Source organism: Cyanistes caeruleus, chromosome 1 (assembly GCF_971803275.1).
Source record: "Cyanistes caeruleus chromosome 1, bCyaCae1.hap1.1, whole genome shotgun sequence".
Taxonomy (NCBI): domain Eukaryota; kingdom Metazoa; phylum Chordata; class Aves; order Passeriformes; family Paridae; genus Cyanistes; species Cyanistes caeruleus.
The window spans coordinates 140,181,502-140,190,458 of record NC_141701.1 but is presented as its reverse complement, the minus strand read 5'-3'; the positions used below and the strand labels follow the sequence as shown (position 1 = coordinate 140,190,458).

The following is an 8,957-nucleotide window of genomic DNA, read 5'->3' as shown; positions in this document are numbered from 1 at the left end:
TTTAGTGCCACCTTACTTTGATTACTTCTAAATACAAGAATGAGTCCTGGGCAGTCCTGATAGCCAAAATATTCAGGAAGTCAGGGCACAGAGGGGCAGACTGTGTACAGCATGCTCTCCTCAGTTACACTCTGCATGTGAGTGTGTTTCTCTTTACTAGGTGTTGTGGTTTTAAAGAAGTAACTAAAACACTAGAAAACTTACTTATTTCTTGCTGTGAGATATGGATGAGAACAAGAGCAAAACAGGCTTAAAACTTAAAAGAAACAAAGAAAGTTTTTTAACAAAAACTACAAGAATAGAAAACCAGAATAAAACCTCCAGAAACCCCTTTTCCCCCAACTACCCAACCATTCCCTTGTTCACATGACAACATAGAGACAAAAAAACTTTGGTGGTTAAAACAGTCCTGATTTTTGAAATAGTCCTTTCATCAGTCTTTGTAGAGAAAAAGAAGTCCTCTTCTGCTAATTTATAGAATTTTTCACAAGAAAACCATTTTCTTCATGTTTTTCTATTTCTCTGATGCCAGCTGCCCAGAAATTCTGCCATCAGTTCTCTCCTCCCATTTCACATCACTCTGAGGTGTGTTATGGGTCAAATGAGTCTAGGGATGTCATTTTTAAGGATGAGTTATTCAAAGGCAGAAGTTCTCTTCATCTGATTTTGTGAGCCTGTCTGGAAACAGAAGTTTTCTCTTTGCCTCTTAAAGGCCACAAATCTTCAACTATTACCTCTCTTTTTCTGTTCCAGCATCTCATAGGATCACAACTACTTCACCATTTGCTTAAAATCCACACTTTGAAATACTCCATTCCTCCCAATATACTGTATCATGAATTAAAGGAGTTCTTTTCAGGACTTCATTGTCCATCTCCATAGCTTTAACAGAAAAAATATTTCAGCTTATTAAAGCATCTTTTCTCTCCCCCCTCTGAAGCTTAATTCCTTTCTTCACTGTCTTTGATAGTTTATGGTGTCTCTTTACATGTTGATCACTCTCTCTTCCCCTCTCTCTGGAAAAAAAATTAATCTGCAAGTCTCATCTGGGTAGTAAGAGAGTTAAAGTCTTGCTTAAGCTGCAGGTGTTCATGGTGTCAGGTTTCAGTTCAGCGGCAGAAACTGTAGCCGAGCAGGGGAACCGGCCTGGCCCGGCCGGGCCCGCTTTCTGCCCCAACTCTTCGCGGCCTTGTCCGGCCTGGTGGCGGGGGGAGGCTGAGCTGGAGCCCTGTTACCTCTTCAGAAGCCAGACACCAAAGAGAACAAGAAATTCCTGGATTTACATCTTAAGGTGATGTTCACAGGTTGATCTCACTTTTCAATGGTCAAAACCACTGTAAATTCTCAGAAATGGCCAGTTATTGGCCAGGAGAAAAAACTCCCATCAGCCTTCAGCAGTTTCAATTTCCCTAGCTCTGAAAGCCAGTCTTAAAGATGCAGAACTTAATATATAACATAAACCAGGTGATTTGGGATACCAGTATCATAAAATCACTCCAGGACACTAGGGAATACTAAGAAAGGATGTGTGAAGCCAGCATGTACAGCACCTGAATGTAGGTAGGATCCCTGTGCAGGGCAAGAACAAATTACCTTGTTCTACTGAGCTCCAGACCAGAGACCAAAATTTTTAGCTATCAGGAAAGCAAGAAGCAAAAAATTTACTCAAACATCCTTAGTCATTGCACTTTTATGCAATAATGAGTGACATCAGTCTGTGCTAGAAGTTACTGGGAAATTTCAGATTCTAGCTACAAACCACAGTGCCATGCAATGTATGCTTCATTGTATCTTTCAGTTCTTATAATATAAAGGGTTAATGTCCCACTCTGAAAAAAAGCAATTCTTTTTTTTTCTCCAGTCCTCAAAATCTTTCCTCCACAAAGCATCCTCTGTTGGATCAGGTGTGGAAAAATTTATTCCCACAGAAGAGTAAGCTAGTTTCTTTCTGATTATTAAATCTGTAAAGTAGATGATTGCCTTGGTTGCTCCATCTGATTCAGCTGAGATGGAGCTAAAATGTAAATGAAAAACAAAGTTTCTGCTGTAATCTTTGCCTTGGGCTTATCCTTGAATTCCTCGAGTTCCTGCTTGTCTTGTTCATTCCAGAACTAGACCTGGAACAATTCCTGGTGTGTTATTTGGGACAACTATTCAAAAGTGGTGAAAAATGAGAGAAATTTAACAAAAGACAAAAATTTATTTTGGAGATCACCCATTTTTCTTACCTATTCCTGTTCTTAAATAATTCAGGGAGTGATTGGGATGTTTTCTCACTCTGCTCTGGTACTGTCAGTACTGCTATTATGGGTGCTTGATTAATGGACTAAATTCCACACCCCAAATGCAGCCTGGCAAGAGTGGTATCCTAGTAAAAGACTGTATCATCAGACTCATAATAGATGTTGAAAAGGATATGTAAGGCTTATTAAATGCCAGGTATCTGTTTAAGTGAATAACCAAAATGTTCATGCCCAAATAACTCACTAATAAAAGAATGTGTAAATTATGTTGTGAAATGGGGATTAGTAAATGAGTAAGATAAATTATGTGTTAAGGGATTAAAATGTGAGCTTATTTGTTGTGTAATTATGCCTGTAAGTGTTCTATATTAACAATTACTAGTTCTATTGTTAATAAGAGGGGAGGTTATGGCTTTATGATCCCCTGATCAGTAGAATAATAGCAGTATGTGGATGACAGAAAGGAAAAATAAAGGGAATAAAAATAAATTAAGTTAAATTCTTTATGAAAATATAGTAAACAAACTTGTTGCAACTTCCATTGTAGGCACAATGGAAAGAAGGTACTAGAAGCCAAGGAGTATCAACCTAGCAGCAGATGGAATTTACATTTACAAGTAGGTGTTACAGGTGGGATTATATTCTTCCATACCATGAAGTATTTTTACAAAAAGCACTCCTTGTTTCTAGCTGCTTAAGAAGAGATTTATCTTCCCCATGCTGAGAAGAGTCTCACTGAATTTCTTATTACCTTTTCATTTCAGAACTTTTATATCTGGTCCTAAAGACATTCCAGGTTCAATGAAGGAATTTATGGAGAAGGGATTCCAGCAAAGGAAATATTTTCACCAGCACAGAAGTCGCTTCTTGCAAAAAAAACCTAGTTTTTAGATGAGGAAATTCATAGGAAAGGTTTAAAAGAGGTGCAGGGAACACTTTTGTGCTCAGTATTTGAACAGTCTCTATGGAAGAAATGCGGCACAAAACATCCAGCTATTTCCACAGGAAGAATAATGAAGACCCAAGAGATGGTTAGGAGACAGAGGTCTTTGGAGGAGAGGAGAAATGGATTTGCTCAGTCTTAAGAGAGGAAGGGTAAGGGTGCTAAGGGGAGATCTTATTGCTGTCTGCAAAATAATGCAAGGCTGTAGGTAACATAGATCACACTCGTCTTTGCATCGCACTGTGATCTGACAAGAGGCAATAAAAACAAAGCTTGGAAAACAAAAAATTCCAGTTAGAGTTCAGGGAATAATCTCCCCAAGCCATTTGTTTAAAAAAACCAACCAAATAAACAAAAAAACCCCACTGATGCCCTTACTTTATAAAGGGTACACAGGAATTTTAACATGATTTTCTCTTTAAATGTTGAAATGTCATACTTATCATTAAAAAAACAACAAAATATCAAAATACTTGTAAAGGGACAGAATGAGTCTGGAAATACACAGAATTTCAACCAAGAGCCTGAGATCCATCCTTACATATATATGTATATATGTATATATGTATATATGTATATATGTATATATGTATATATGTATATATATTTTTCAAGATATATATTGATTTATGAAAATAATGTACAAGTAGTGGAATACTTTTGATTAAAAACATTGTAGTATCTGAGAAAACTAACATGATTTAGAGAAATGGTGACAATTAAAAAGGGAAAGACAACAGCATAAAGGAGAAAATGATGATTATTTACATTTTTGAACCTTCCTTGGACTGAACCCATTTCAACAGGAAATGGTCCACACTTCTTGATATTTCAGTGAACCAACAAGTAAGAATTTTAGAAGTTCTAAATTGTATAATAATGTTAAATTGTGGGTATATGCATTTCATCATCTGTGAAACTTTCTTCATGTGCTTTATTGCCAAAGGAATTCAGTGGGAATTAGAATGGAAAAAATTTTTCACTGCAGAAATTCTGGTGACATTTTTCCAAAGTAAATATGTGTAGCCTGGTTGTTTACTTGAGAGATAGATTCTGACCCACTAAAATTGAATTGCAAGAATATGGCAGCACTTTCTTGCACCATGGGATGGATTATTTAAACTCCATGAGGGGAGAATCCATGCAAGCTCTTTTCAACAGTTTTGTTGCCTGCATCCAACCTGGCTTGAGTTCCTGATTGGTTTGGGCTGTGAATCCCCCTCTCTTTCCTTATACTACATTGAGAAGGATTTCAGGAAATCTTACCACTGCTCCAGACTGAAACAGTCGCAAACCTGTGCCAACATTCGTACATCATTGTCTTGTACTAGGTGGTTTATTGAAAGTTTTCTTTGTGTTCAGCTACAATAAAATCAAGAGTGTTTATTATTTTATGTCTATAATACCCTGGAATAAGTTTATAAGTCCTGTGCTGTGAGTCAGGCTTCTAGGACAAGGCAAGTAGGATGAGTTCTTGAAGTGTGATTTTAAAGGGTGAATTTTTAAAAACTAATAGATTTCATGTTCTTTTCTATTTACTAGTTCTGTTTTTCAAGACTATGGATTTCATGCCTGCAAACTTTTCTTTCAGTTATGAGGCTGGAAATTTCTCTTTCACTGTCTTTTTCTTTGTTTTTTTAAATTTAAATGAAGGCAGAGATATTCTCCTTAGCTTTAGTGGTAAGAAAAATATATCTTTTAAAAAATGAAGAATGTGTCTATATTCCTCTCATATGCTGCTGTACCAATTTAATATCTGTGGGGATTTTGTCATATATATTTTAAAATTAGGAAGATCAAGGATGCTTAACACTGTTACTCTTCCAGAGAAACTATTGCATGGCATTCTTCCTAGCTTGCACTGCAGATTGGCAGCTTTTAGAGAACATAATGTATTTGTTACACAACAGTGTGCTTTGTATAATTTGTCCTTTGTCCCAGAGAGAAAACTAGGTTAAACTTAATATGGTTTGTATGTATATAGGTGTTAACAGAGAACCACATTTTGTAATCAGATCTTAGGCAACAGACCATGCATTTCATTTAGTTTGGAAGCAGAAATACTGCCACTCTGGTAGAATTGCTCTTTGAGTACATTTATTTTCACTATTTTTAAGGAAGGAGGGTCATACTCTTCTCTTACTTCCTGACTTTGGAACACAAGGCACAGGTAATTCAAGTAGCTGGAGAAGTGGGAAAAATACATTAATTTGTCAGTCATTCTGGACTCCTATTCCATATAATAGCAATTACTCCTGCTCTTACATGACATTGCTTAAAAATAACTACATGTCACACCACCTGTCTTACACAATGCAATACAGAATAATACACAGATGAGAAAAATGAAGCTCAAAATTGAAGGAACCAAAGTTATCATTATATTGTTAATATATAAAGAGTCCTTTATAATTGATGTTTTGCACTATTCTGCTGTGGTAGATCAAATAATACCGTCATGTATCTTCCCTAATATCAGGATAAGTCACATCTCACTTACTACCAAGATTTCCAGATGCACTTTGAATTAATAAAATGCCTGCATCAAATTACAATTGAAAAATTAATATAATCTGATTCAATCACCCACTATTGGATCTGAAAAACCACAAATTAAAGGTAATGACATATAAATATTTTACAGAGGCAAAAACCAGACAACCAGAAGGTGCTGAAATTATTTTCTGAGCTGCTATGTTTGGAGCCCCTAACAGCAGCCTGAATAAAATGAGGAGAATATTAAGTCTTGCAAAGGAATAGTCTTTCCATTAACAGACAGCATGTCCTTTATCAACTGTCCCAGCATACAAAGAAAGTGCAAAGTAGCCTAGTTTTGATTTAGAAACAAAAACATCCCAAACAAACAAACAAAAACAACCGAAAATCAAACCAAACATAAGCAAACACAAAAAACCCAACTAAACAAAAACAAATGGCCACTCTCTACTGGACAGTCAAATGAGTGTCTGTTTGATGCCTTAGCAGGCAAGGCCAGCCAAGCTCTGCAGATAACTCAAAGAAAGCCATAGAGGGCTAAAAATTAATGACGAGAATGTTATGTATGGAGCTGAACACAACAGCAGCCTGAAGTACACTGACAAATCAGAAGATATTTAGGCAAGTCCCTAACAATTTAAATTCACTGGGATAACTCAAAATTATACAGATGATGATTAAGGACATCTTCAACATCTACAAATATTTGTAGGGTAGTAGAAGAACCATTTACAGGTAAGGAGTAAATTCATAGAGCTTAAGTTCAGGAAGAAGTAGTTAGAGCACAATGAATCCTATGTTAAGGGAATGCTTACATCAGTTAATGAGGCTGTTGATACTATTAAGTGTAATAATGAGGGAAGACACAAAGTCTAGAGCACGCAGATGACTCTGGGTCTGATATCACTTCCTACAAAAAGGCAATGGACTGCCTTAGTCAGAAATATGCTAACCTTGGTATTTAGACAGATGCCTTATGTACAATAGAAATGCACACTTTCAGTGGAGGATATTTTTTTTAATAACAGATTACAATGTTTTTATGCAATGCCTAAATTACACTTAGTCAAAACAGCTCCAGCTTGGTTTTGTTCTTGTATTCCCTGAGTTTTGTGAATAATAAAAATACCTCCCAGAGATCATTGGATCACCTGCTTAGCTGATGCAGCTTGCTTAACTCTCGTGAAGAAAAATGACTCATAGAAATCCCCACAAGCAGTCCTGACTGAACCTGTAGGGTACATGTTATATGTTGAATATGATAATGTTCAGGATAAGTTTGCACTACTGTGCTTTTTTACTTTCTGGAAAAGACATCAGAATGACATGATAACACATCTCTGACAGCCTTTGTAGAATAAATACTGAATGATATGGAATCAGAAATATTCTTCATTCATGACATGATGGTTTGGGAATGAAGCTTTTGCACTTAATTATTAGAAAAAAATATATTGACACAATTTTCTTTTTTAAATAATGTTCAGAAAGTGTAGACAGAAAAAGTAAACCTTTTAACCTAAGAACCTAAAGGATAATATAGTTATAAACTCTGGTTCATGCACGACTGGGGCACAGTAGTTTAAAGTGATTCTCTGAATGTTTCAAATTGACCAAATACAACTTCCAGAGGGCTGAAAGCCCATTGTGGGGCTCAGTGATCCTCTCATCTCTCCTGTAAATTGACTATTTAATTATGTCTTGCCTGAAGCTGCTAGAGGTGTCTCTGCAGAGGGCAGAGTGGCTCAGCAATTCAGGTCCCAGTGGGTCAGAAGAGGAGAAAGGGCAGAGTCTAACCTTCTCTCAAGAGTTCCTGGGCTTTCAGGTGCTCACTGAGCTGCTATTTAGTTAAAGAAAATACAGTCTAAGTAACATATGGCAAAGACAAATCAGAGCTACTAAGCAGCAGATATTCCTTTAACTCCTTTCATGGCAGGTCACTTTGACAGACCCTGGGTATGACTTCCTGTACCATTACTGTCCCTCTCCAGCCTGGCCTCAGAGGGAGTCTGCTGAGAAAAGCATCTGGTATGCATGAAACTAAAGTCCTTCCTTCAAATTCTTCTCCATGTGGTGCTCACCTGTGCCGTTCCAATCCCTGTTTTATGCCTGTAGTTGGCAAATGCAGCAAATTCCCTTGTGCTGCATGGTTTTATATGTTAGTTAATTCCCCTTCAGAAAAAGGTGCATTCCTTTCTTTATCTCTTTGTAATCATCCTGAAAAGTCTTTGATCTCATGTTATGCTATTCCAGGGCCTTTCCCTACCACACCAAAAAACAATATTTCAATCATTTCAATCCTTCTCAGGATTCCCACCAAAGTGGGAAGAGTGGCACCCCTAAAAATGATCTGTGGGGGATACAGTGTAATGAGGTAAGGGCAGCTATAACACACACCTCCTTCATGTCATGCTTGCTGAAGGGTGATTTTTGTTGGTGGGAAGAGATTATTTTGTTCCTGTGCTTGTAAGGGGACACCTAGAAGGTGTGAAGACATCAGCCATGCTGTCACACTGGTGCACTCGGGCGTGGGACACAACCTCAGTAGGACTCACAAGCCTGGCCACAGCTCTCAGATAATGCAGCTGTGTGGAACAAAGTACAACACTGTGGCAAACTTAGAGTGAGAGAAGAGCAAGCCCACATGTATGAACCAACAGGCTGGCTGCAAAAGAGTGTGTAAATATGTTATTTTTTTTTCTAAAACAATGCAAAAGTCTGAATAGTATACCACTGACAATTACAAAATTGGCCATGAGTAACCATCATTGCTATTTCAGTCAGAAATTCACTTGGGAAATGCTCAGATTCCATCCTCCCTGAGTAAACTGAATTTTAATATAGTAATTTTGAATTATTATCAGCTCACAAATCTTGGAGAAATAAGGAAAGGGAAGGGTGGCACTACACTTCCCCCGCTAGTCTCCTATAGATAAAAGGAGAAGGAAACCCAATGATTTGTACACCACCCTCATTCCCTATGAATAAGGATCAAATTATAAAATTTGAATAAAGCAGTTTTAGGAGACTTACTTGTACTACCTATGTAAAATTACGCTGAAATCTTAATATGTTCTCATTATGGTATAGGAAAGAATTTTTAATGAGACCTTTCATCCAGGCCATTTTATGGTGAACAAGGTTCAGTTGCTATCATGTGGGCCCACATTTTTCCATTAACATTTCATTATTCATTCAAACTCAGTCACAGTGATTGTTCACTGGGCATTTCCCTGGGGTCACTATAAGTACCTCAGTGAATTGCATATGCAAAT

At 37.1% G+C, this 8,957-nt stretch overlaps 1 long non-coding RNA gene across 1 annotated transcript; it reads left to right on the top strand.

Annotated features, from left to right (window-relative positions):
* Positions 1-1,126: 1,126 nt before the first annotated feature.
* LOC111924425 (uncharacterized) lies at positions 1,127-3,656 on the top strand. The gene is made up of 3 exons (XR_002861633.2): positions 1,127-1,291; positions 2,791-2,860; positions 3,008-3,656. It is a non-coding gene; the product is annotated as an uncharacterized LOC111924425 (long non-coding RNA).
* The last annotated feature ends 5,301 nt before the right edge of the window (positions 3,657-8,957 follow it).